The sequence below is a fragment of the Agelaius tricolor genome, unplaced genomic scaffold (genome assembly GCF_023055355.1).
Source record: "Agelaius tricolor isolate 1412-34295 unplaced genomic scaffold, bAgeTri1.0.p SCAF_8, whole genome shotgun sequence".
NCBI lineage: Eukaryota > Metazoa > Chordata > Aves > Passeriformes > Icteridae > Agelaius > Agelaius tricolor.
This window is the reverse complement of record NW_027269268.1, coordinates 34475373-34502924: the sequence shown is the minus strand read 5'-3', so window position 1 is coordinate 34502924 and position 27552 is coordinate 34475373. Positions and strand designations below refer to the sequence as shown.

Here is a 27552-nt window from a genome sequence, read left to right as displayed (position 1 = left end):
CGCGGAGGTGCAGTGAGGACGGGGGCAGCGGGGATGTCTGCACAGGCTCCGAATCCGCGGTGCCGGGGCGGGCCGGCCCCCCTCCCCCGGGCTACACGGCGGGGAACGCGGTCCGACCCTTCAGGGAATTCTCCCATCGCCTCTGCGCCCCCGCGCCGCTCAGCAGAGCGCACTGCCCGGGCCACGGAAGGGAGGAGGAGAGGGAAGGGCGGGCAGGGGGTCGGCAGGGTGGGGTTTGCCCGCCGCACGTGTGGGAAGGCCGGGCATGGGGGCTCCCTGAGGGGAGGAGCGCCCCGGCTTTGGCCGCCGAGAGAGCCCCGCCGCTGGCAGCGCCGCTCCGCCGCCGCCGCCGCCGCAGGGAGCCGTGCCCGGGCCGCGTAAGTGGCTCCCCTCTCCGCCTTCCTCCTCGGGACCGGGTGGGCGAGGGGCTGGGGGAAACGCCGCCGTCCGGGCCCCTCGGCGGCTTGGACGCGGTGGGGAGGGATCCTCAGTCCCAGCTCCAGCCAGGCTTGTGCGGCCGGGGGGGCGCTGGTTCCCGCCTCGCTCCAGGAATAACTTGATAACTTGAGCTGGGCGGCTTGCGCGGGGAGAGAAGCACAGGAGTTCCCTGCTGCCTTTTAAAGCCCGCGGTCGAAAGAAGGGCGCTGGTCCTGGGGCCCCCGCTCCACCGCTGGGCTGCGGCAGCCGGGGGCCGCGGGGCTGGATGTGGCACAAGGGAAAGGCTCCTGAGGGTTCCTGGGCACGTGTGGCACCTTGCTTGCTGGTCCTGGGTTGGCATTTGCTCCTACTGTAAAGGGTTGGGGGCGTCGATGGGTGAAACGCCCCGCCTTGGGTTTCTGAGGAGCTCGCTGAAGGCGCTGGCTTTAGCTGGAGGTGTGGTCCGTGCCGGTGTTACTCACCCAAAGCGCGCAGTGCGACCCCAGCTCTGCAGCACCAGCTCTTCACTGCGTTTTGGGAAGTTGGGGATGTCACACTTCAGTGGAGAGCCTGAAGTAGGCGCAGATCCCTAACTGTGGTAAAACAAGTTTAGGAAATGTTCCTTTCGGCCAACTTTGCATGTTTAAATCTAGAAATGTGTTTGAAGTATATATATATGACCCTACATATAATGCTACTGACAGCTGGAAAAAACGAGTCCAGTAAAATAAGTTTAAAATCTAAGGTATCAGAAGCTGCAGAACATAATCCTTCCACTTTAAAATGTTTGGTATCAGTTGAGATTTGTGATATTTGGATACAGGGTCTGGGTGAACTCCATTAATTTGGCTGAATTACATTAATTAGGCTGAATTAGTTTTGGGGAAGGGGGGTGTCTCACACTACTTCAGTTCTGACAGCACATGTAGTTTCTGCTGATTTTTATGCTAGTGCTTAACACATCATTCCAGCAACTTGCCTGGGAAAGGAACAGAAGTTTCCTGAAGTTTGGCCTAAGGTGTGAAAGGACTTACTTCAAGGCTGCCCTTGCTTCAAGTATATTAATACCCAACGTTATTTTACAAGCTTTCAAACTGTTTTTATATTCTTCCAGTTAAAATAAAAACAAATCTATTGTGAGGCATCTGGATGTTTCAGAGATGGAGAAGGTAAAACAAGGGATCATGGTGTATAGAACTTGTATATATTGAAACAAGCTGATGGTGGTTTGTTTATGCTAGAAAGACAAAACACATTCTATAAAAGTTCCTGTAGACACTGAGCAGACAGTACACAGTGGGTCTTGGAACACTGTGGAAAATGTTTTCAGTTCTGGTTTGTGTTACCTAGTGGCATTAAAACATCAACAGTAAAAATAGGCATCATGCCTATACAAAAACTAAGTTTGTTTTCTTTGACATCTATGATGTACTATATGCCCTGACAGAAAAAGAAATGGTGCCTGCCTGCCCTGTTCCTGTAAGATCTCCATGGCTGCAATTGATTTCATTTGACTCTGCCCCTGACCACACAATTCTTCTAAACCCCAGTTCTGATACAAATTGGCACAGAAATAAAACAGCCCCACAAAGACATAAGTAGCCATATTGGTATCTTATGAAAAGTGCAGTGATGTTTTGTATGAATGACATGCATTTTTACTCTTTTGCCACATATTGTGATAAAGATTATTCATGCATGGAGTACTAAAATGCAATTTGATTCTTCAGATGTGGATGAAACCCAGCACTTTCTCAAGTTTAAATGCAATGAAGTTTTGATCCTAAAGCTCAGTATGTTGGCTACTGTGTACATGCATAAATGGTCTGACCAAGGTTCCTGATCTCAGTAAAAGTGTACTTGCTAAGATAAATGACAAAGTAGCTGTTTCTAGTTTTGTACACACAGATTAAATCAAAATGAGTTTCAATTTTCTTAATAATCATAGAATCACAGAATATCCTGAGATGGGAGGAACCCATAAGGATCTTTGAAGTCCAATACCTGGCCTGCACAGAACAGCCTGAAAAGCCATATCATGTGCCTGAGAGCATTGTGTTAATAAATTAATGCACTTAGCATATTTTAGTTAGGGATCTATTAATGCCATATAGCCAAAGGTGTAGAAAGCTAGCAAGGCCATTTCAATGCATATTTGTGGCTTTAAAGCAGAACTTCATGCATTCGTATTAGCTTTTTCCATACTAAGATATTAAAAATCATTTTTTATGTTGCTGAAATTATTAAAAAGTTTACAGTATAGTAAAGTACTTGGAGCCATGTTTCTGTGTCTGTAAATTTTCATGTGTCCGAAAGTGTCCATCTTCACAATGCCACTTAGCACATGGCCCTTGATTCTTCAGCATCATGATACAATTCTGCTCCTCAGGCTTCTCAATTCTTTATCCTTTTGTTCGTTCTGCACTTGGGGAGAACTTCATCCCACTGGTTTAGTAGCTGAGAAATTTAGTATTGGTAACTCAACTGACAGACCTCTTGGAAACAAACAGTTGAGCTTTCAGAAAAAGACAAATGTGTCCTCCTTTCTGCTGGGAAAAGCATTTGTATAAGTGATCTGCCACTAAAACTCCAGTGAGAGTTTTAAAGGTCACTAGTAAAGTGGCTTCTGGGACTCCTAAGCTTAGTCACTGCTGAAAATCATCCAAGATCACAGTAATATCTTGCCTGATCTCAAAATTATTATTTATCCAAGTGGACATACTCCAAGGAAAAGATCATTTAGATTGTCCTTGTCTTCACGAGTTCCTGCATGTGTGTGGAATGAGAGATTTCTGAATGGATGTACGACACTGATGGGAAATGTGACTGACCACAGGATGATTTCAGGACATCTTGTTCTACACACAACTGGAGAAGAAATTACCTCAAATAAAGCATTCCAGTTGCAAGATGATTGTTCCAGGTCTCTTAATGACAATACACGATCTACAGCAGTTGCATACATGAATGTCCCTCTTTCTCACTTGACTATGAACTGAACCCCTGTAGCAATTAGGGTTGGCAGGTTGTGACAGTCTAAAAAATTGATAGTTTAATCAACAGTTAGTTAAACATAGGCTGGTGTTGAGCCTGTGTTTATTGAGGCTGGAGAGGTGCTACTGGCATAGCATACATAGACAATTGTCATATATGTCCTTTCTTTACTGTGGCTGTAAAGATTCTGTCCTAGACTACATGGACTCCAAGTATATGTGTGATGGTTGTGAATATATATAAGCAGCCCCCCAACATCTGTTATGAAGAACTAAGCCACAAACTGGAGTAGAACATTTTATGGTTCAACTTAATAACAGAGGTCCTCACAAATAAACTATATCTCCATTCAGATATTGTAAAGTTTATAGAATCTCTAAGACAGATGGAGCCTCTCTAAATATTGCTGAGACAGCAATGAACTTTTGAATGGTATGGAATAGCAACACCAGAGCTCTGATGACAACTGTCTGCTCTAGTTTGGGTTATGGCTTCTAGAAACACTATCTAAAGCTTATTTACATAATAATTCAGGCTATAGGATGACTTTCACAACACTTACTTTGGAAGAGTATAGTCTCTCATTATTAGTGTCTGAATGGTTGCATGTGTCTGACAAGCAGTAGTAAACCAGCCACACAGGAGGAAGCAATCATACATAAACCATCACATTATCATCATGATTGCTCACTGGCTCTGGTTCTTCCCTTTCACTTTTGGAGTTAACTTTTCCTTCCACAGCCAGTAGTTAATGAAGGTGACCCATTGGGGAGAGGTGGGTTTTGGTGCTCTCTGTTCCCTGTGCAGTGGAGTGCACATATCTGCTGTTTCTGATAAGTAATCAAAACAGGCAGAGTCAGTGTTGGTGGTTCAGTGTTGTGCTGCAGTTCCCTCTATTGCTGATAGCAGGGTAGTTTTGCCTCTTTGTGATGGTAACATCAGTTTTCAGAGTTTTCTTGCATTGCTGTTCTCACTAAATGACCTCCTTTCTGAAAATTATGTTGCCAGATGTACTACTAGAAAGGGATGATTGCATTAATCCAGTTAACTGGTTACTGGAATTTTTGTGAATTTGTCTGTTGTAGCAAGGTAACAAAACATGGAAAGGTGTCAGCTGGCAAAATGCAAAATAATCTTTTGCAGGGAGCTAACTTAACTAGGGAACATTTGCCGGTTGGGACTGGAATGAAGCAAAAGATGAACTGTACCAAGTGAGTTTGCCAGACGTTTCTTCCATCGTCTGTATTTAATATACAAATTTACTCCACCTGTGCTTTTTCTTTCCAGAATATTTTTCTTTGAGAAATGCATGGAATAAACTTATTGTTGCTTTAAAGAACATTATGCTTTAAGTGACTTTTTTAGGGGGAGGGAGTTGGATTCAGTGCAATATGATCTTCATTTCCTTTATTGTAGTAACAGTGAATGGTGTGGATTAGCTGTTCTATAGCTCTGTGAATTCATGTAGCTGGTCTCTGCTCCTTGCTCACTTTGTCAGAGGTTAGTTATTCTTTGCCTGGAGTTGTATTGCAGGCTGCTTGACAACATGGGAAAGCAATTGTGCTTATTTTATTTTGTTTGTGCAGTACCATGCACATTGTGGTTATGGAATAAATAATCATTGAAACAGAATTTGGAAGGGATTATTATTGTTTCAGTCTCCTTAGACTAAGAAACATCTCCATATTATTTAAGGAAATTGAAACATTTGGATACTGTGCAGGTATCTGATTACTCCTGTGAGGGCCTAAATGAATTCCTCTGAGTACACTGCTTATGAATTATTTGGTCTGATATTGATTTTATTTTGCCCTCAAATGTTTTTGGACTATCATGTAGTTGAGAGAAAATGATGGGATGTGACTTGCCAGGAAATAACTTTCAGCACTGTGAATTAGATGAAAGTCTTGTGGATATATAGAATTAGCATGCATGTGTGATTCTTTTCAAAGGTACAGTGCTTCAGTGTGCTTTTTGGAGCCATTAGCTTAGATGAGTAGGCAGTATTTTTGATCCTTGTAATGACAGTCTAACTTTAAAGTATTGGTAAGTCTTTGAGTACAATCAGTTTCAGAATTTAGTTGCCCTGTTCTTTCTGCAAGGATTTGAAGACAAGGAGAACTTTTTAGGGTAGTACTGAAGAAGTATCCTGAAACATCAGGTTTTTTATGCGCAATAATATGTACATAGTAATTTACATGTTCTGTGGTTGTTGTTTTTCCTCAGCAATATGTTCTTAGAAAATCTTGATGCCTTATCTCTCTACACTGTTTACCAACCTGTGCTCACCCTCCTTCTTTACGAAGACTCAAGGAGAGGCCCTGGGCACTTTTTGATAAAGAGGGGCTATTCTACAGGCATGACAAGGTCTCATCCTGAGTGAAGAGGGAAGTCCTGAGCTGGAGGCTTTCTTCAGGCCTATTTGTAGAAGGCACCTTCTAGATCTATGAATTTGGCTTTTTTAAAAAAGAATATTTTTCAAGGAGGCATGAATATGCACTAGGTAAATTGCTGTGCCAGCAAACTAGTAAGAGAAAAATTGCACTTATCTCAAACTAGATTAGTAAAAAAGATTCAATATTAAAAATTCAGATATATGAATTACCAAGAAGTACATGGTGCTTGGTTAGAAACACCACGAAATTTGCGATTTTAGTATTCACTGTCAGATGGAGAAGTCCAGAGCAATAGAAATCAGTGTTTCTTAAAACACCACCTATGGGGAGACTTCCTATTGTATATAATAGACCTGCTTTGAGGTTTTCATTGTTTTAAGGTAGCCTGTGTACCTGTCCTTGCCATCCTTTGACAAATAACTTACCATTTCTCTTAGTTTTATTCAGTGCCCCAAACCCAAATTGGTCAGAATAGTTGCTACTAAAAAGATTAAAATATCTCCCAAGGAAGCCTCAAATGTGAGTTGCTGTTCCTCATAGTCTCAGAGTGCTGTTTTTGCTGTTTCCCAGCTCCTTTTTTCAGTGCAGTAAAGACTCCTATACTTCATGTTTACATCACTTTGTACAGAATAACTTCATGGATTTCTGATCAGGGAAATACATGGTTGGTGCAACACAACGTCTAGGAAAATAATGAGAGACCGTTGTGTTTGAAAGACCTCTTGGAGTGTGTGGTGGTGGAGCAGTGGCAAACTTGTGTTATGCCAGTAACATGAGAAAAAAGAATACTGTGAGGTTGCCTGTGGTAGTTTGTAGCTGAAGAAGAGATGCTGCATAGAGAAGCAATGGTGATTCCCATGGTGTGTGCTCCTGAGAGTTTGAACAGGTTTGTTCAAGACTTATGATAGATCCAGATCACCTGAGAGCTCTAGGTTTTCAGTCACATTCTGCATAAATTCTTGTGCTGCCTAGAATGTTATGACCATATCTGGTCTCTGGAAAATGTCAGGGAAATTGAATGTATTATAGGTAGAACATTCAGTGCTGACTTGCTTACAGAACACTAGGAGGAAGATCTTACTTTGTGGACTTTGGTTTTACTCTTGCTCCCTTGACAATAAAATAAATAGGTTAAAACACTCCCACAATGGACACCAAAATTATTTAACTGCATATTTGGACACCAAAAGTATTTAAATACGTCTGCAGGAATGACATGTTCATAAGTATGTTTTATATGGAAAGTGTTGTGACTTCACAAGTGATGTGTTCTCTGTTTCTTTCTTTATTAAGTATATTTTATTATCTAAAAACAATACAGAGTTAAAAATTGCTTGCCTAATTAGGAACAATAACTATTTTATTTTGCTGAAGTGCTTGACAGACACACCAGAACTTGAGTTCATGGAGGCTTTAGGCCAAGATCATCATGCAGACTAATCAGTGATCTTCCACTGCCTCCCCAAACACACATACTCCCAAAAATCATACATTCAGATTTTACAGCTTATTTTTATTGTAGGTTTGCCAATTACAATATGATATTAATATATGACTTTCCTACCAGTCTTGCTTTTTGTTTGTTTCTTCACATTTGCTTAGTTTTTCCTGCTCTCTTTTGAATGCCCAACCTCTGAAACTGAATAACTTTTTCTGGGGATTATTTCAACCAGCTATTGATGAGAGACCTTTAGATTTTTGAGGCAATTACTATAAGTTTTCAGGAGTTAAAAAGTAGATGTTGGTGTATCATTTGGAGAAATCCCATTTGTCCCATGAAAATGCAACTTTCATCATCATGGTAGAGCCTGATGCTGAAAAATACCATGTGGTAGTAATTTATCATTTGCCATGAGGTGTTCTGCTAGAATGAATGTCTTAGAGCAATGAGGGGTTCATTGTGTGGATTTTGCATGGTAGAGAGAGAAGGAACTGAGAGGGAAAAATCAGCCCTGTACTTTCTCTAAGTGAAGGAAATCTCTTCTAATTGTCTCAACATTTATTCCCTAGTGGAATAGTGCTTCTGAGTTTCTGGTCCAGAATGTTTTGCATTCTCCCATGCAAGGTACAGCTCTTAGAAATAATTTATTAGACTGTTTCAATTTATTTTTTAATTTATGCATGTGTCTTATTTTGAAATAATTAGTTTCAACATCAGACTTAATAACGCCATTTTGTATTTCTGATTGTCTCACTTACAAACATTTATAAACCTTTATTCAATTTTACAGTACTCTGCAAAGTCTTCTGTGGAGTTTAATTGCCTATATACTCCACTTCATTAGCTGTCTAAGCAAATAATTTTAGAGTTGTATTAAATAAGAGGGGTTTTTTTCCTATTTGACAGCTTTTCTGTCCTATATGGTAACAGATGGTTTGCACTTAGTTCAATGAACCAGATGCAAAATGAGCAGAATTTGCAGTTAAATGCTGTTTATGTTGCATTTTTATTCGCACACAATAAATTAAGTCAGCTTCCTGATTATGTAAAGTGAATGTTTACACTCTTTCATCGAAATTAATTAAAATGTATCCACTCTTCTCTGTGAAACAAGCAGTTTTCCGGGCCTGCATGGGCTCATAGGTACAATTTGTGCATTTCTTACTGAAGCAGTGTCAGCATAAGGAACACTTATGTTGTGCTCCAGGCTGCTATCTCTTGTTCCTGCTCCTGTAACCATCCCTGTGTGCCTGCACAGCTGCTTGTGGTTCTGTGCAATGAACTGGATTAGGAAAAATTAATCTCTTTTCTTAGGATGCTTTTGATTGAGGATCAGTTCCCTATTCCAATTGGAATGGCCACACACATGGCTATGCAGCCGCAGCTCAGAAATAGACACAGAGGAGAGAACAGACTGAGTAGTGTGAGCTGCTTCAATTGTACAGCCATTGGAAAACTATTTATCATGCTCCACGTAAAACATAAAGTAATTTCTCTTACACCCTCTGATTTCTGTCTTCACTTCCTTTAGAACATCTTTGTCACTGAAGTGACAAAGTTTTCATTAGTTGAAAAACTTTGACCGTGACAGTGGTATCCCTCAAATTTTAGAAGTTTTGGCATTTAGAATCGTTCTTTTCCTGCAACAAAGGAAGTCTTGTAGAATTCAGTTCCATAGTTTTGTTCCTTTGGACTGGAAATAAAGGAACTGTAACTTTTCAAACAAGAAGATAATACTTACCAAGTGCATTTTTTGTGATACTCTTCTAGACTGTCTTGGTGAATAACTTGTATGTGAAATGGTTCTGAAGGAAGAATTTTGGATAGTTCTTACTTTTATTCTGTCACATGTAACTGTAGCTCCTGTAGTGCATATTTGATGTGTTTCTTATCTCTGTTTGTCTGAAAATATAGAGAATATTTTCATAGGAACCAACAAAATTAGCAAAGCAGCAAATATCTTTCCTCTTCCCTCCCCATCCCAAACACTATCTTAACTCTCATTTGCATTTATTAGTAGACTATAATTTTCTAGACTATTATTTTTCTTCAAAATTATTTTCTTGTGCTTTTTCATGAGCACAGGCATATTTGTCCAAACAGCTATGTGATGACCGGTACAAATGACTCCTGTAGAGGATGATGAGTCGATAAGTATCTTCCTTTAATCTTCATAAAAGAAGAGTGAAATACAGTATTTTAGCTTGGCTGGAACCTAGCTAATAGAAGTGTGGGTTTCAGTGTTCCATATGCTTTCTAAGGATTTGATAACAAGCATTGCTGATAGCACAGAGACAGTGAGTTGGCTAATCACAGCTGTTAGCAAATAGCAGAAAGGCAGCAAAGGAACAGAATGATGTGAATGTTGCTCATAGTGTTCCCTGGAGGGGTGGCTGTAAAGAAACCTGGAACTGTAAGGGAATAAGCTCTGCTGGTACTTTGATTCCTTCTGTGTTGAGGGAAACAGGACTCTGGAAACACACAGCAGGGCATGTGAAATATGTGACTTTGGGTTTCATCACCTCACTGGAGGAGACTACAAACTCTGGAAAACATCATCTGAGTTGAAAGGGAAAGTCAGAGCAGTTGGAGACACTTCCAAGTGCTATATGTAGAATCTTCTTTGATAGTAAACACCCCCTTGGAAAACAGATCCAAAGGCTGAAGGAAGACCTGAAATGGTGGTATGAAGCAACTTTATTCACAGTGCTACTTCTGTCATGTTCTCCTGAACAGCTAGCATGGCTGCTGGCTTGAGTATGGAATACTTCTGCATTTCTCTTAGCAAACTTAGAAAGCAGGGTTTCAGGAACCACAACAAATAAGTCTCCCCAAAACTAACCTGGGAAATAAATCTAAGAATTGGATAGGCTATAGAAGTTGTTTCCCTCAGTATAAAACTTAGTCAGACAGGGAATTTGCATAAGGCAGAATATTTAACATGGACTTCTACTCTGGAGGCTCAGGAAGGGAAAGTTTGGATTGCCCCATCAGAAATACTGCAGTCCTTGACATTACTATTTTTTGTGACTGATACAGTTCTGCTGAAACGTATTTGGCTTGGTTCAGTTTTGCTGATAAATTGGGTAATTCACTGGGCAGAAGAGAAAGATAAGGTTCTGAGAATAGACTCTGAGGTAGAAGACATTAGAAGAAATATAGTTTTTTGCCTGAAGAGGTGATACTTGATATTGTAGTGGCCTTCAAGAAATGGAGAAGTGGGATATGCTTCAGACCAAGAAAAGAGAAACAATAGAGTTAAAATCCCACTCCCAAGGTTGCAAAATGTGAAACAGTGCTGTTCAAACTGATGTTTCAAAATATGCTCCCACAGCAGGCTGTACTGGGAGGAGTAGTGGTTTGTGTGTGTCTTCAGGCTTGTACAGTGAACGAGCTTGTCTTTAGGTAGTGGGAAGAATGTACTGCCCACATGCCTGCCACAGCCCTTTTGTTATACTGAGGCATGCACTGTGTACTAAGAAGGTATATAAGGCCCTGTCAAGCAGGTGGACAGTCATCAGTAAGAAATTTATAACTGAAAGGAAGGGTAAGAAGTCTGCTTTGTATGGAGTTAGATATATGAGCAGTACTTCCTACTTTAATTACAAGTTCATGTATTAACACCATCTCAGCATGTGGTGGGGATGAGCTTTCATAATGTTCTTCTCCAGAAACTGTGGAAACAGAAGACTGAAATAAGAAAGTAAATAAACCCCTCCTATACAAATGCAATCTCTGTAGGTTGCTGTCCTTGTCTTTCTTAGCTGCTTTTTTCCTACAGTTTGGACTGAAATGAGAGTATGCACACTGAAAATAAGGCATGCTGAAATAGAACCTAGGCTGTGTTTTCTTAGAAATAAAGCAGAACTAATAATGTCTGTATTATTTCTGTAGTATCCTTAATATGGTTTTTGTATTTCAGATCAAGTAACTTGTAGTCAGAGTTTCATTTGGCCTTCCCATGAGTGAATGCCACATCAGGGTGCAGGGTGTGGTGTCAGGATTCAATTAATTTCACAGAACTTGGAATGGAATAAGACTTAAAGTAACTTTTGTAACTGTTACATTCTAAATATCTTTATTCCCTTAAGATGTACCAGTAATGCTGTGTACTGAACAACTGAATTGTCCAAGTTTACTTAAAATGGATTTGTCTTTTGCACGTGTTCCTACCAGTGATGGACTCAGATTTTACATATTGTTACGAGTCATTCATCATCAACACTGCTGCAGTGTTCCAGTCTAGACTTTAATCTTGCCATTCAGACTGTTGTGGCCTTTCTTGAGAATAATCTTGTCCTTACTTGGACTTAAGGTTGCACCAAAAAGAGATGAAATATTTAAGTCTTGCCTACAGTAGTTAATCCTTCTCCATATGTATGTATCTTGCAGTAGTGCTGCTACAAGAACTTGTGCAGCTCTGTAGTAAATTGTATCAGGAGACCAATCTGGTTCAATATTGACTTACTGCCTGCCCAGTGTGTCTCCATTCCCCAGTTCAGTTCACTTTTTGCACCACAGAAATGTTTATGTTGGCCCAAGGGAAGAATACAGGAGCGAGTATCTGGTTAGGGTACACCAGGTATTTTGGTGGAAACGCTGGCTTCAGGTTTTAGTTCCAGCTGTGCTATAGCTGCTGATGAAGCAATGGCAGCACAGAGCTTAACTGTCTGATAAGCACCTTTGTATTCAGGTGGGTTGCAGACCAGCCTGCAACTTTTGCACCTGAGCATTCAATATTATCTGTGTGCAGTGGCAGTGTCTACTTCAGCAACTGGTGCAGCTCTACAGGAATGGAGCTGCAGAGGAAAACTTCTGATGTTGTGGATTCACTGACCACACCACTTACACTTTGCTATGTGTTGGGACAGTTGGGAGGATGTCAGGTTAGTTTTTGTCTGGTGCCACAGGTTGAATTTCCATTATCACTTGGAGTGTACTTGGTTGCTGTTCTGGAATACATATCCAAATTCCCTTTCATACAAAAGTATGCCTCAGGATTGTTCCATGGAGTGAACCAAGGCACAGTGATTTGTCTGGATGACAGGGAAAATATCTTTGAAAATATTCATCTGAGCAAAAAATGCCAGTGTAAACATACCAAGGGTAACTTGGCTCTGCCAGTAGATGCTGCAGTCAGACAGTTGCTCTGTGGTATCAGTGGGGTTTCTGTTGTTGTACATAACTCTCCCCTTCTTTCTGATTCCAGTTCAAAACTTATTTTGCTGACAGTTCAGCAGCTGGTCCCACTTTGATCTCCAAGCTTTGAGACTGATGTATTCATTCACTCTTTGTTGGTGGTAATGGCACTCTTTGTTGGTGGTAATGGTCAGAAAAAGAGATATTTTCCAGCACTTTTTATCACCCATCTCTATCTACCTTGGCAGTATTCTATGCAAATTGAGCTACGTATGACAACAGGAAATTCAAATAAAATAAAAGGGTTTTGGTTGGACTGTTCATGGTGTGCACATGTGTTTTCATAAAATTTAGTACCCAAAGAAGGGAATTTCTTATTCCAGACTGACTGTGGATCTTCCACTGATGGAAACAGAGAATCATAGAAAACCAGTTTGGAAGGGACATCAAGGATCATCTGGTCCAATCTTTCACAGCAAAAGCACGGTCTAGAAAAGATGGCCCAACATCCCATGCAGCTGAATCCTAAAAGTATCCAACACCTGGGAATCCACCATTTCCCTGGGGAAGTGGAAGATTTTCCTGGGGAAATCTCCCCAAGAACAAATTTTACTGCTTACCCTTGTCTTTGCCATGTGACTCCACATAGAAAGGGAGTATCCACCTCCATGAAGCTTTGCCAAAAAGAGGGAAGTGTAAAGACAGTGCTTGAACATGTTGCATTTGCTGTGTAAAGGAAAATGTTGAATCTGAATAGTCTAAAAAGCACCAATGAAAGAAACCTGGCTGTGTGTTTGGCAGATGAACTGTACTGACTGTTTCCATCTTATTCTTGTTTGGTCCTGTTTGACCAGCAGAAGCTACACTGGAGCTTCTTGGTATTTTGACAGTCAAGCATATTCATTGTGCATCTGTAGGAAAACAGATGAACCTGCCAACACATGCACATTTCACTGCTTAACTCTACTTTTTTCATGTTATCAATTTTTTTTTGGATTAAGCTCTAAAGCCTTGATTCTGAGCTGAGTATTACTGCAGTATGAATCAATGCAGAGATATTTTTAATCTTAGCATAGTTGAAAGTTTTTCGTTTCACTAACTAGGGCTCAAAGTATATTTATAGAGAGAATTATGCCATGTGGCTACAATCTGTAGTAAATTCAAGTGCTTTTATGACAAAGCCCTAATTTTGAAGGGATTTCAGTCTCTTTTGGTTATGCATGGATTTGAATTTCTGGATCAAGCATAAAGGATTAAGTATTTTCTTTTACTTTTTAAAAGAAATAAACTCCAATTCTTCCTTTTCCTCCTGTTTTGGAGCTTAAATATCTTGGCAGCAGTGTTTGAAAGAGTTCTAGTTAAACCAGTTTTGGAAAATAGTTTGGCAGGCTACAGTGGAGTAAAGCCAAAGTATGTACGAGGTAAGTTTTAAAAGCTAATTGTAAGCTAAAATTACAGCTATAGTGGGAGAGAGTGATGTGCAACTCAAAAAAAAAAGTATTTGGTCTTTCCTCACCTCCTTTTTTCTTCTTTCTCCAATTAGCCAAGCTGTGCTAGACTGCTTGAAACAGTACTCAGACTTCTCATGGATCCTACATTTCTTCTGCCTGAGCCTCAATCGGTGTAGACAGGAAATAACATAGCTAAGTAGTTCTTTGAAAAATAGCTTATTTTTCATATCATCATATCATATCATAATCTTATCACATCATATCTTATTATCATTAGGTAAAATTTCACATGCCTTAAAAATTTAGTTGTGTGGAGTCTATAGCACTGCAGATAACTGACCTTTTTCTTAGCTGCATCATTTCTTGCAAAATAGTTGAAGCAAAGGCCATTTCCATTTCCCTTGATACTTTCCACTGCTGCACAAACACAGCTACTTTTAAATGTTTTAGTTTATCTGCTGTTGACTTTAGAAGTACAATTTGTAATATGACAGGATGACTGCAGGATATTACTTGTAAAGTTTGCATAAAATGGATTGTGCATTTTTTTCCCACAGTGAAAAATGTCTAGACTCTTCAGAACCTTTGTAAAGCTGTTATCCAGACAAATTAGTTCCATGAATTTGAGTCACATAAACCTCAAGAATTATACAAATAAATGGGGTCACCAAGTCATTTTACTGTTAGTAATAATACAAAACTCTCAAAACTCTGCTTAAAATCTGTAAAACTGACAGAAAATTGCTTTTCTTCTTTCTTCTTTCTTCTTTCTTCTTCCTTCTTCCTTCCTCTTCTTTCTTCTTGCTCAGTTTTTCTTTTTTTTAATCTAAGTCTGTTAATCTAAGTCTTAAACATATTTCCCATCAGGGTGGGCATTCTGTTGCATATACATTTGGCTGTCTCTGGGCATTGCTAAATTGTATTAAGCACAGATGTCATAGGGAATAATTTGTGGCTAACATCTGATGGCCAGCCTAAGAGTAGAAGTCCGTGTAATACCCAGTTCATTCTTAGAGAGATGTTCATTCTGAGGAAGTAGTGATGTCATGTTCTTTATGGTCAGTATCTTCTTTTTGATCTTTTATACTGTTCCAAAATTCATACCAATGCCAAAAATTAATTCCTCCTTATCCATGACTTCTCACCTGGTTTTGATTGCACTTTTCAAACAGCCTCTGATCCAGCATGTGCTTCTTACTTGTGCTTTCTTTGTGTTCCATATACTCAGTCTGATAAATTTTGAACACAGAAGTACTCTGGACACAACTTGCATTCACTTAGAATCCATCTCCCTGCTTTTACACAAGCTCTGACAAATGTGCTTTGTTTTACTTCCAAGCAGTTAAAACTGTGAACATTATTTTGGTAAGTCTTTTGTCTTTTCTGGAAGGAAGGGGAGAAGAAAAGAAGCAATGTGAATAAATTGAGTTAAGCTAAGTTTAGGAAGTTCCAGATGCATAGTTTTAACAATTTCTTCAGCTGAATGGTATTTTCATGCTCTGTTTATGTGTTGTCTTTGAAGAGAACCTGTTAGCAGAACATAACTTTAATCATATGAAATAGCTTTCTGAGAGGTTTGGTTTTTTCAGAGTTGGCATTATAGAATTAGGAACAAATAGAATGAAAGGAAACATGAAATTACTTTAATTCTGAAAAAGTCATGGCATGTCAGCACGTCATTTATCCCAGTGTATATTTTATGGTGATAGGCATGAAATGGTAAAGTATCTGCTTTCTCAGAAGCATTTGCTGCTCTTTTGGATAATTTATGTCTGGATCATGACAAAATTTCTAATGTCACACACTCATACAACTATGATCAGAGGGCAAAGTTATAAATAAAATCTAAAAAGTGTCTTTTTTTCTGATGGAGTAGCTGTCTTTGATCTGTTTGATCTCTGGGCTCAGTAGCTCTACTGCCTTTTACTCATTTTCTCATGTTTTGGCCTAATAGCTGTCACCAGTTTCCTATGAATCATTGCAGTCCAATGCAGAGTCCACCAATATCTTTCAAGACTAAACCTATTTTTTCTGCTCTGGACGATTCATCCATTTGCTGTTGGTCTGCCCTGAATGCCCTTTCAGAAGTATGCCTGGCCATCACACAGTTGTCTGCTGTTTGTGGTGGGTTTTGTAATTCCCATCTGAAAAAAAAACCAGCCTTTTAAGGCCTCTTTTGAAGATAATTGATCAGTTCTAATGATTTGGAGTTTGTTTTGGTTTTGGGTTTGTTTTTTTTTCATTTCTCTTTGCAACTGTTGGGAATTGCAGAGTAAGTGAAATGTGTTCATCTGTACCCTTGTGAAGTCTTAGCTTTCCTGCTCAGGACATTACCTAGCTAATAGTTCACATGTAGAATGAGTTGTCTTGAAAATTTCAGAAGAAATACCTTTTTATGGTAGCTAGAAGAACAGCATACATTTTTCTTTCTCAGACTTTTACTCTCAATTTTCAAAAATTTCTCTCTACATGATGTCAGCAAGAGACTGTGGAGTGTCATCATCCAGTCCATCTTTAGGGATAACCAGGGTGAGGTCGGACAACTGCTTGTGCTACTGGAGAGTTACACACGAGGGGGGTAGAACATCTGCTGTCATTTAGAGGTGAAGTAATTGCAGATGTTTTGTACACAACAGGCAGGCTGCTATGCCAGCTTCCTTAAGTATCTGCAGTGCTGAAGCAGAGCATTAGATTTCACTGATTTTTGTCTTCTTTTTTAAAGTTTTGTGCATGCAGGGTTTGGAAATAGAGAGGAACTTAGACTTCAGGGAATAAATACCTGCCTAAATCAGAAGATGACAATTAATTCCAGGTAAATCACCTGGATTATCTTCAAGGTTGATTTTTTTTACCTTTTGTTCTAGTCAGAAATTCTGCTGTGTATATAATGATAGATTTTTAAAACTATATTTGGCTAGCACAAAAAAACATGTCCAATTTGTGCACCACTGAAACTTTGCTAGGAAGTACACAGCTCTTCTTAAGCCACAAAATTGCAAGGAGCTTTTCATCCTTCAAATCCTTTTATCTAGACCCAGACTTCCTGCCTCGAATTTCCAAACTTACATCCTATTTTGTTACTTCAATTAGAGCTTATTATTTGTCTTTATACCAGATTGATAGCATTTAACAAGGACTTTTTTTCAAAATGATTTATTATCACAGACCAAGTAACCTCAAAGAATCATGTTGTTACTAATGGATGATGAATGGACTAGTAATTGCTGCACTTCTCTTCTTTTTCCCCCCCTCTTTACCAAAAAAATTGATGGATAATGTTTTAGGTAGTTCAATAACAGATGCTGAACTCTAGATGGTTTGTTTGAGAAGGCTACATAACATTTGCAAAACTGGAGGTATTTTAGTCTTTCGACTTATTATTTTTAGATTTCAGTGGAAAAATGCTGAAGAGTAGCAGTGGTTTTCCTTCTGTTATCATCAAAGTATTTCTAAACTGTTTTTCTTCTAGGCATTAGAATTACGTTAGGGGTTCTTTTTGAGCCAAAACAAACAATTCTTACTATATAACTAGAAGCAACTTAAAGCATTTTCAAGAATATTTTCGTAGTGGAGCAATTACTGTAACTTAGTATTTTCCTGTCTGATGAATCATGATTGAAGTAGGCAGAAAATAATGAAAATTTGAACCTAGTATGTATGTGAAATGTGGAAAAAGGTCAAAAATGCATGGAAATAAAAGAAAGTAGCTGGAAGTTATGGGAGTCTGATCACAGGGTACATTTGGTTCTTCTTAAGCCTCTTCAGCTGCTGGAAATTGAGATGCGTGAGATATGCATGTGCATTGCTGGCTAAGATTCTAGGGACAGAAATAAAGAGCAATAGTTGGACAAATGCATGCCAAAGTGGCATTTTCTGAAGGCAAATAAAGGAATGCATAGGTGAGAAAGAGTCTTAGCCAAGGTATTCCTCTGTTGATTATCATTGAAACTAACTAAAAATTTTTTTAGATTAGGCATGAATGGTTTGACATTGATTATAATAATTGTAAGTAACAAAATTAATTTCTGAGTATCTGTTCCTGGTGTATAAAAATTAAAGATTCATGTTTTTATAATTTCCATGAGGAATATGTACTTACACTTCATGCCAATTTTTTTTTTCCACTATGAAAATATGTATCATTTACAGGTGGTACTTACCAGTGATCAGGTTCAATAAAAATCAGTAGGTTGCTGAAATATTCCATCTAGTACTAGTAAGGGAAGTGGTGGCAGTTTGAAATCAGAATTAATTTCTGTGACATTTTCCATTCAGTATTTTACCTCTTTGGGGTTGTATTCTAATTTCTCTATGAAACAAGATACGTGATATCCGAAGCTTTTTGCAAGCAGCTGCTGAATTAGATGTCTCATTTTTCCTGCCTGTGATTTCCTAGACCATTGCATTTCAACTGGCAGCTTGTTCTTTGGGTTTGGCCCTTGAGACAGTGACTCTGTCCTGGCCTCCTTTTTCTCCTGGGGCAGGTAAGGAATGGGTTGTGGCCAGACCCCACCTCTGCTCACACAGGTAGCCAGAACTGAATTTGCTGTCGTTGCTTCCAGAGCTCATGAGAAGTGAGCAAGCAGAACACTTTTACTCCAAAATTGTGATCCAGCCATAATAAAAGTATCTTTTTGCATAGTAAGAACTGGAAAATAATGTAGTCTGCACTCATGAATACACATAAAGCCACATATACACAACATACGCGGAAGGATATCTCCTTGGTGACAGCTACTCTACTTATTGCAGTGTTTGGACTTTTGAGGGCCTGACTTGTGCATTTGGAGTGGGTTTTTTTAGGCAAATATATTTATCTGTATTAGGATCTAGTGTTCTACGGGATTTTCCCCATGACTTATTCACAGGGTGGCTGAGGATGAGGTTAATTTTTGTATTGACTTAGAAGAAGTGATTGATTTAGCAATAAATAAGGGGAGAAATACCTCGTTTCACTTAAATAAGTAAAAGATAAGAAAAGAAGAAATATGTGTACATAGAATTGAAGAGCAAATATGAGTTACAAGTTGGTAACTAAGTGGGCTTGATGTTCTATATTGCCTATGTTCAGTACATCTCAGTTAAAAGAGGATGTTTGAGGGAATGATCTGTGTGATTTCCCCTGACCTTTTCAGTCTGACGTTGCTCATGCCATTCAGGATCATTGGATGTGGCAAAGGAAGAAAGTGACTGAGGGGAGGAGTGGTATAGAATGATTTTTGAGGCGCTTTGTGTTTGCTGAAGATAGAATAAATAGTTATACGTTTATGGGACCTTCTGTTGCCTTAACAAAATAAAATTGGAAAGCTGTATTTCACCTGATCTTCCTGTGGGAGAAGTAATGGCTGTCCCAACAACTTCTATTTGCTATGTGACACAAATTGTCACATGTGACCCTGCAAACACATTTGCTAGTATTTAACTGGTGCGTCATCAGTTAGTACTGCAAGTAGATTACTGTGGACAACCAATTCATGTGGTTTGTTCCTCTGGGCTATTTGGTAGTCAGTGAAGTAACTAGTAGAGTAAATGCAATTTAATGTTCAAATGACTTTTGATTTTTATAAGCAGAACTGCCTCTTGATAAAACTGTGAAACTGCTAAACTGTTTGCTTTTTCAATACCTCCAGATGATTTATATTGAAGATAAAGTTCCAAGTAAAAAACTATTGTGCTGGCTGGCTGGGAGTACAGAAACACACATGAACACCTGAGTTGGATTTTCTCTCAAATGTTTATGTTATTCTGTATATTATTTATTATTTACAGAACACTCATTGCTTTATGAACCAGTGCTTGTCCTTCCTCAAGGCTCTGCTGAAATGATTCTCCTGTTATTGCTGAACCTGGATTTATTCCAAGAGGTCTGGTTTCTTCAGGCAGACTTGCCAATGTTTTGGTCTTCATAGGTTATGTAAAATCTGCATGGATCTGAAAGCACGTCTTCATCACAATTATGCAAGTATCATGCATAGCTGTAATTTGATCAAAATACAATAGATACTTCTTTCTTAATGGAAGTTCACAGAGGGTTTTTGATGTACCCTCAGAAGATGTAGAAGGTATGCTCTGTTATGTTGCATCATGGAGCTCTGCAGCCTGTTCAGGCTCTCTGGAAAGCCTGGTTAGGGTCACTTGCTGTACCTATTGCTAACGGCCCTGGAAATCTGTCAGCAAGATCACAGTGGGCAACTGTTGAAGTCAGTACTGGCTTCTGCTGTGTTTTGAAGTCTTAGTCATGTTCTACTTGTGAGATGTTACGTGCAGTCAAGCTGTCTATTGACTTACTTAAAAAATACTGAGAAATTTGAAAGTCTTTCCAAAATATTACCCAGTTGAAGGTTGTAATTGTCGTCCAACTCTGTTCCTGAGGCATTAAATGTAGTGGTGCTATTTAAAGCCAAGAATGAAAAGGGAACGCTCTGGCATTAGTTTTCTCAGTTATAAATCATGTTAGATGTCTGGATTTATGTGATCTTGATATGTACAGTATATATTGAGAATGTCTGTCTAGAGCAGCCACATTTAATGTCAAAGGGTAGTGCTCTGCAACAGGATTGCTCTAATGACTTTGCAGGGACTTACTGTTCTGGAGATTTCATATTTGAAATAAGTAGTGTTTGATTTTTCAGGGTGCAGAAAGTACCTGCGAGGAATCCGGGGATGGTTTTAACAGCAGTAATGTCGGACCACAGAATGCTGTTTAATGCTTCTGGGATTAAGCATTGCAGATGCAGTTTATTTATATCGTGTGAAGTAACCCTTTATGTTTATGTTGTTTTGTACTGTTCTGATGTATAAACCTAAAATAAATCACAGCAGTTCACTTAGCAGACATGTTATGTCTGATGTGTGGCAGTGGTGCTGGCATATCACAGTTCCATTTTCACACAGAATGGAAGCAAACTCTGATTTAATATTTAAAGTCCAGTACAGATGCGGTGAAGAATCCTAATTTAAATACTTAGCCATTATTCCATAGTAATATTTGGTTTCAAAGGAGATTTTTCAAAACTTTTATGCAAGAATATCTTAAATTGATTCTTACTGCCTTTGGCTTAAGATAAAAGAAATATGGAATATAAATAATGTGCATCTAAATCTTGGATTTCTATAAGCAAAAGCAAGCAAACTTAAGTTTCAAAAACTCTTGTTTTTGAACTCTTAGCCAATAATAATAATAATAATAATAATAATAATAATAATAACCATGCTTCATTTTAGACATTGCATTATGAGAAAGTTGTGCCACCTTGATCAGACCTAGATTTTTTTGGGGTTTTTGTAAACTATTTGAGATGGCATCTTCTCCATGTGCCTTAAAAACTCATACAGAAACAAGATGTGTAATAGGAATTCCCTTCCTTCCTCTGCTCCATGATATTTTTATAAGTGAGGCTATTTCTGTGATTTCTTTTAGTCTTAAATTATATATATTCAGCTTTTCTTTCTTCTCCACTCACTCTTGTTCCTTTCTTGGCCCCCACAGAAAATAGGGAGAAAGGCCACTTTTTAATGCATATGAAATTGAGTTACTTTAAAGGGTTTTCAGTGACTGAGCACAGAATATTAATTGCATTGCCCTTTAAAACAAAGAGACCCACTGGAGCCCATTAGTGTATGCTGCCTGGTCAGATGGGCTGAGAGGGCTGGGAGTGGACAACCCCAGCAGAGTAGGAACCCCTGGAGCTGGTGCTGCCTAAGCCATGAAACCAGCCAGCTGAGGTTGGGAAGGGAGGAGAGAGAAATGAGCTGAATCATGAGTTCTTTGCTTAATCTCCACTCTTGCACCATGAAACCAGGCTGTTTTTTGGCTTTACAACTCCCCTCTGGAAGTGCCCAGGAGCACACAGGCAAAGCCATTTTAAAAATACAGACTTTATAGACATTCCAGAAGCCACCTCAGGATTTTATGCAAGTGAAAGGAATCTCACTATTTCTACTTCAAAACCAGTGTCTAAGTCCCTTCTAGAGATTCATCAGCTTTTGTGCAAATCAGTAAAATTTTCATCAGGGAAATGTTTGGGACTTAAAATTTGATCCTGCAGTCATTGTGTATCTTTCCTAACGTCACTGCAAAAAATATTCCAGGACTGTATTTGTAAATACATCTCTATTAATTTTTCAGAGTGTTATTTTTTGATTCTTTCAGGTTTTCAACAGAACAGAATACAGGGAATTGATCTGATTTAACTTTCTGAGAGGCTTTTGCTTGTGTCTTACACAAGAGGCTGTTACTGAAAACTTGGTAACCATGGGGTGAAAGGTAAAGCTCTGTTACTGATTAAAAAGAGTAAGTGAAAAAAGCAACCTTCTTATCATTTTCCAGAAGGGAAAGTGATTGTTAAGTAGGAATGGAGTTAATAGAAATTTTCTGGATGAAACTGTTTTTTATAGAAAAAAATGTTCATTTAAGATAGTAACTGGAAAGATTTCCCGTTTTGATACAGGGAAAATGATAATTTTTAGCCTTTCCAGTTGAAAAATTTTTAAAGAAAAATAAAAACAAAACCAGAAAAAAACACCAAACAAACCAACAACAACAACAAAAAAATCTCCTGAAAAAACAAACAAATGAACGAAACCACTCATCAATATTCCAGCAATAGAACATCCAAGTAAACTGAGGAAAGAGATTGATTGGCTGGGGTGAAAAACAGTAGGTCAAAGGAAGTCCTATATTATAGAAGGATTGGTTAATTCAGGTAGTGATGAAAGTGATAACTAGAACAGGGTGATCTTGAAAAGCATAATGAAGCACATTAAAACAACTAAAAAAACTGTTATCTCTGTACATGACAATACAACTTTTAATAATTAATAAGCCAGAGCCTCATTATTTGGGTAAAAAAGTTTGGTATTTTGTCTTTTTTGACATTAAGTACTACTTTTAAATGTTAGTTGAATTTACATAGGCTGGGATGATTTCTATGAAATGTGCCTAGTTACCAACCTAAGTGGCCTTTAGATGTGCAATCCCACGTTTGGCTCAAACATGGACTGTTGTCAGAAATTGAATACTTTTTTTCTTTTAACGTTTGCTTCAGTCCAATATGTTGTAATTTCTAATAGGCTTATAAAAAAAAAGCAGAGTAAGATGTTACCCAATAGCTTACACTGCAAAAAATCAACCATGCCTTAATAGTTTGTTTTCTGTTAGATCTTTGTCCTTGCTCTTACTGAAAGCCCATTTGTAACCTCCTGCTTCTGAGGGAGAAGTGTGCTCATGCTTCAGCTGGCTGGGGGTGCCTTCTCCTGCTCCTGTGCAAGCTGCAATGTGGAGCTGCATCTGACACACCTTTCCCAGGTGTCCAGGGAGACGCAAACAGAATCATTTCAGTTTTGGCAAGACATAGCATCATAGTTTATTTTCAATTACAGATCAAGTCCTAGTTTTAAATGTGATTTTCTTGGTTTTTCTTTATATATATTACAAACTTTTTAATCTAAATTTCCTATCTATATTTATCCTGCAAGCAAGGTCAAAGAAGGCTGTGTGGATTTTTTTTATAGAAAGTATGGCTTTAAATAGTTACTTTCCTTCTCGAAAAATCTGATTTTAGACTTAAGGGACAGCACTGTGAGTCAACACTACAAAAATTTCCTTTAGACCTCTGGGAATATTTGGAATTCAGCAAATGGCAGTTAGTAGCTGTTCGGGACATGCTCAATATTAGGTTAAATGACTCATTCCTGGATTAAAAAAATAACTGGAATTTGTGCTAATGTAGCCCTTCTTCCTGCTACATATGAAATTATGCAGGATTTCAGGTTTATTCTTCCTGCCTGGATTAGTCTAGTAGTATGTATTTATTTTTTATAAATTTCTTTTCCAGAAATTCAGGATTTGATGTATTTTCCTAAGTATGAACTGAAAAAAGAATTATTAAAGAAAAGTTGAGGGACTTGGTAAGTGATAATTTTATATTAATCTGTACAATATTTTGTAGGAACTAGTTTCAGTAATTTGCTTAAACCATGAGAAGCAATCTAAAATAAACATATTTTTATTTTAATAAATAGGAAGTCCTTTAAAAAGTGTTGAATTGTAATTTCTTCTCTTTAGAAATGATCCTGTCATAATGTTATAGAGACAGCCTACACTACTGTTGAGCTTTATAAAGATTTTTTTCTCTCTTGAATGTTTATGATCATCTTGTGTAGATTAGCACACAGATTGCACTGGATTTTTATTTTCAGAACCACAAGTCAGAACCACTAAAATGTAATTACTTTATCTTGAAAAGATTCTTTGTGGCTACTTGATGAATCCTCTTCTGAATACCAGTACATCTTCTCATAACCCATCAGAGCTGCACAAAGTGTACAAAACACGTTGTGTTTCTTTTTCATTGCGCATGACAAAAGTTGAGTTTGTTACAGTTGGTTGCAAAGTGGAGAGATTGCCATGGTTCACTAAGGCCTGGGCCTGCAAGCACTTTTGTTCATGTTTAACTTTGGCGAGTTACATGGGCAAGCACATGGATATGCGTGTGCGCAGTTAGCACTTCTGGTTATGTAAAACTCCACAGCCCCTAGCTGTGAGGCTGTGCCTGTGAGACAAGTCAGAATCAACAACAGAGCAGCTTTTAATCACTTTGTCACTTGGGCATCTGAGAACTCAGTTTCAGTTTGTGCAAGACTTTCAAAATTATTTGTTTGGGGTTTTTTTTGTAAAATTAAAATCCCCCAAGCGTGAATTTCTGTGTAACTGTATAAAAATATACTCTAATGAAAAGTCTTAAAAGGAGACTTTCATAGGAAAATAAAATAAAATAGTTTTGTCCTTCAGATAATTCCCTCTAATGTGGCCAACTGCTTCCTGGCAGGAAGAGAATTCCTGATCAACTTTTTAATGCAAAGAATGTGCTACAAAAGTCCTTGGGGTACGTAAAGCAGAGACCTCTTGGATGAGGCTGTTTAGATTCATCCAAGTGATGTAGTTTCTAAGGAGCAGAAAAGTCTCTAAAGTCAGAACTTAATGTTGTTGGTCCAAACACAGCTGGATTTGTAACTGGAAGGAAACTGGGAGCCACAAAGTGGATCTACCACAGCTCTTTCCTGGAGAGAAACAGCAATCTCCTCTGATAGAGAAGCTGGGTATACTACACAGGAAGCTGCCTCCAGACATCACTGTCTGCTCAGTCTTGCCCAAAGAGCAGCACGTCTGATGAGCATCCTTCACTGATCCCCACTAGACCCAGCCCTTTATGATCATCTCTCTCATGCTGCTTTGTCACACACCCTCAGCCACACAGATACACCTCTCAGCTGAATCTACAAAAATGACCTTTCCCGGGTGGCAACATGTTAGTTTTAAGCATGTGTTACTGAAAACACACCCAAAACTATGCCTGAGTGTCTGTCCATGGGACCTTTGATCCAAACACTGCGTAATGGGGATGTACTGATCTACCCCCAGTGCTCTAGGTCGAGGTGGCACAGATAAAAAAAGTAAACCAGAAATAAAGTAAACCACTTTATTTCACAGCCAGAGTGCTCTCTGCCTCTTGACTGCGAGTCAGGAGGGGCCTAGGTTTGAGTGCCTTTAGCTTCTGTGTGCTACTGTTCTCAGGATTAAGTTTTAGAAAGTTAGATAAACCAAAGCAGCCCAGTCCTGTCATTGTAATGATCCGTAAGTGTGGTGGTGCTACCAGGGATGAATTGTTATCACAGATAGGAGATAAGCAGCAAAGGGCAAAAATATAAGAGGCAAAGATAAGAGGCAAAGGGCAAAAAACGATGCACAGGAAGTTGGCTAAATACGAGGAAGAAATTCTTTACTGTGCAGGTGACCAGAGCACTGTCAGAGATTGCTCAGAGAGATTCAGAGTTTTCTTCACTGGAGACATTCAAAAACCATCTGACTAATTCTTGAGTCAGTCATGGACTCGTTAGAGAGTGCTAGTTTGATAAAAAAAAGATATTGCCTAGATGTTGTCACAGGTCAGAGTGATGTTCCTTAAAAGTGATTGTCATGCATTTCTGCACAAGAAACCTAACCTGTAGCATAACTTCTTGTTCTATCTTCTGACTGTGTATTAACTGTGAAAGAGATAAAGTTCATCTTTAACAAGGATGAGGTCAACATGAGAAGAAGCATTAGCATGGTCATCAGCAGACCTTCAGCAAAAAAGACCTTTTCTCTTCATATGTTTTTGCCTGTCAGAAGATAATTGGCTTGGGTAATGTAAGCTGGACTCCTGGTCTTGAAACACATCCCATCCTTGTGAAGCAAACTTTCTTGGATGCATTTCTCCTTGGATGAGTTGAGGAAAGCTTGAATTCTTCCCTTCTGTGTGGCTGCAGGAAGTCGGGCTGTTCATAAAGCAATAAATGCTCTGCTTCTGGAGCATTGGCAGACTTTACACTAAAGGAAAAGTAAAAGCTGAGAGAAAGTTGCAGCTGGCTGCTACACAATGTGATTTTCTACCTATTTTCCTAGGAAAGATCTTTTAATGATGAGAAGCATAGCACTTTTCTCTGCAAGGTTTATGTTATGTTGGCTGAACAAAAATAAAGTGATTGAAACATGAGTGTTTAGAAGGAAACAATATGATGTGAACAATACTGGCTGGAAATACTACTACATGTTTAGATTGGGGTTGTCTGCCATTGGAAGTAATAAAAATAGAGCTGTAAATTATACATTGGGGTTTAGTTTATTCTGGAAGCTAATTTTTAAGAAATTCAGATTTATTTATTGGTTGTGTCACGGGAATGTTTGACTTGTTCCAAGTCCAGTCTTCAGCATTTTTAATTTCAAGCCATATAAAAGAGAAGATCATCTATGGTACATCTACCCCAGTTCAACAGAATGGGCTCTAACCCATTTCTGTAAATATACTGCCTTCTGTGTTCCTTCTAGCCACAGCAATACTTTCAAAATTACATACATTATTCTAAAATGTACTCAGGTCTCAAAACATCGCAAAGCATCTTTCAATATGCTTCAAAACCAGTTTGCTTTTCACAAGGGCAATGGAAGAGTATTACAGTGGGATTTCCCCATGTATTTCCTTCAGGATGTGTAACTAGTTTCCCTGACATAGGCATTTTAAATGCAGGGAATGGCATTCTAGTTGGGTTTTGTGCACTGAAAACGTGAAGAGTGGATAGGATTTATCTGAACGCCAGCGAGATTCCCTCCTTCCCTCCCTGCCTCGCTGGCAAATAGCTAGCCAGCGAGCAGCCCTCCAATCACCTGGGCAGCCAAGCCTCCCCACCCACTCTGAGGGCTCCCACACGGTCTGCAGCTGGCTTTTAAAGCAAGTCTTTTAATAAAATCACCTTAACTCATTACTCTTCTATTTATGACAGCAGGAGTTCGGGACTGAGTAGGAAGAGCAGAAGTTTGCCCAGCAGAAGTTGCTCTGAATCAGGTTAGTAATGAAGTTTACTGCTGAAAGAAGCAACCTGAGAGCAGCCTAGGTTATCTTAGGGAACCTTGCCTTTAACTTATGTGCTGTTTGAGTAGCAAGAGCTGTGGTATGCAGTTTGTTTACATTACAGCATTATTCTGTCTTTGGTAAAGATTCTGTGTTTATATATAGAAGATGCAGTTATATTTTTCTTCCCAGTCTGCCTAGAAGGTGATTCTGCTTTTTGAATGATAAAACTCGCTTTGCTTTTCCCTTTTATGCATCTTATATTTCTGTTACAGGTGCTGCTTTCCAATTTTATGGTTTATTATTGAAATACGATACTTTAAATA

At 38.8% G+C, this 27552-nt stretch overlaps 1 protein-coding gene across 1 annotated transcript in view; it reads left to right on the top strand.

The window, feature by feature from the left end:
* Window positions 1-260: 260 nt before the first annotated feature.
* Window positions 261-27552, top strand: part of SLC7A2 (solute carrier family 7 member 2) — a 50448-nt gene continuing 23156 nt past the window's right edge. The window contains exons 1-3 of the mRNA XM_071432287.1: window positions 261-377; window positions 23675-23747; window positions 27159-27220. The gene's annotated coding sequence lies outside the window, so the exon portion shown is untranslated. The remainder of the gene's footprint in view (window positions 378-23674; window positions 23748-27158; window positions 27221-27552) is intronic.